Below are 1,559 nucleotides of genomic sequence, written 5' to 3' on the forward strand. Positions count from 1 at the left end.
TCATTATTATTACTATATTATCATTATTACTATTCCAGTCATCATCATCATCATTTCTGTTATCATTATTATCATTATTATTATTATTATTATTATTATTATCATTATTATTATTATTATTATTACTTTCATCATGATCATTATCATCATCATTGTTATTACTGTTATTATAATAAAAAGAAGACAGATTGCATGGTTATTTCCAAAATGGCCGTTATACCAAATTGCAAAATTTCATGCAAGAGACCGAATATTAGTCAAGTGAAGAGTTTCAAATACCTCGGCTGCTCTGCCACACCCGATGGCAAAAGCGACTCCGAAATTAAGAAGAGAACTTGCATATTCAAATCCACCTTCAACAACATGAAGTGCATTTTCACTAACAGGAATATAAGCCTTAACACGGAAATCCGTACCCTTATGGTCTTCTCTATGGTAGCGAGTGCTGGACTTTAACAAAGGACACAGTACGTCGGCTGGAAGCAGTAGAGATATGGTACATCAGAAGACTTTTGAAGGTCTCATGAACGGAAAGAAAAAACAACGAAGAAGTCATGCGAATGTCTGTTTACAAGAGATAACTTCTCCATACCATCAGAGAAAGACAGCTGAAATTCACATAATGCGAGTGAACGGACTGGGGAAACGCTTGCTGTTACGAAAAATAATCGGCAAGAAAAGCAGGGGGAGGCAGTGGATCAAGTTCATGGACAGTCTCAATAACTGAATGCAGAGAAGATCAGACAAGACACTTGAAGAAGATAATAAAAATAACGATAATAGCAGTAAAAATAATAACAATGATGATAGTGTTAACACTACTACTAACTTCTACTACTACTACTACTAATAATAATAATAATAATAATGATAATTAGGATAATTATGTAAAGGTTAATAATAATTACCATTATTATCATAATGATAATATAAATAAAAATAATTATGATAATATTAAGAGTAATTTAATGGTAATGATAACAATGATAATAATGACAATGATAATAACTATAATAATGATAATGATAATACTAATAATAATAATGGGAAGAAAAAGAAATATAAGAAAGAATACTATTAATACTACTAATAATAATGATAATATAAATGATATTAATGATAATGATAAGTAATAATCATAATGATAATCAAAATTACATCTCTCATTATTATTATTATCATTATTATCGTTATTATTAATACTATTTTTATTATTATCATTATTATCATTAATATTATTATTATTATCATTATTATCGTTATTATTAATACTATTATTATTATTATTATTATCAATATTATTACTATTATTATTGTTATTCTTATCAGTGTTATAATTACTATTATTATTATTATTATTATCATTATTATTATTATTATCATCATCATCATATCATCTTTATTGTTATTATTGTTATTATTATTATCATTATCATCATTATTATTATCATTATTATTATTATTATTATTATTATTATTATTATTATTATTACTATTATTATCGCTATTATTACTATTGCTGTTGGTGTTGTTGTTGTCATTATTGTCATCATCATCAT

The sequence above is a fragment of the Penaeus chinensis genome, chromosome 30 (assembly GCF_019202785.1).
Source record: "Penaeus chinensis breed Huanghai No. 1 chromosome 30, ASM1920278v2, whole genome shotgun sequence".
NCBI classification, from domain to species: domain Eukaryota; kingdom Metazoa; phylum Arthropoda; class Malacostraca; order Decapoda; family Penaeidae; genus Penaeus; species Penaeus chinensis.